Source organism: Chrysochloris asiatica, unplaced genomic scaffold (genome assembly GCF_000296735.1).
Source record: "Chrysochloris asiatica unplaced genomic scaffold, ChrAsi1.0 scaffold00041, whole genome shotgun sequence".
NCBI classification, from domain to species: domain Eukaryota; kingdom Metazoa; phylum Chordata; class Mammalia; order Afrosoricida; family Chrysochloridae; genus Chrysochloris; species Chrysochloris asiatica.
In genome coordinates this window covers 9,762,742-9,762,974 of record NW_006408559.1, presented here as the reverse complement: position 1 = coordinate 9,762,974, position 233 = coordinate 9,762,742, and positions in this window count along the sequence as shown.

Below are 233 nucleotides of genomic sequence, written 5' to 3'. Positions count from 1 at the left end.
GCACTCCATTTTGCCCATAGTATCAATGTTGCAAGTTGAGGCTTGAATTTTTAATTCAACTCTTTCAGCATGAAAAAGCTGAACTTCTTTTTCCCTTGTAGATGTCTAACTCCTGCTCTTTGCACATTTTATCATAATACTTGAGAGTCTTCTTGAGATGCTCTTTGAAATTATCTGTTGAGCTCTTGTACCTCTCATTTCCTCCATTTGCTTTAGCATATCTACGCTGGAGA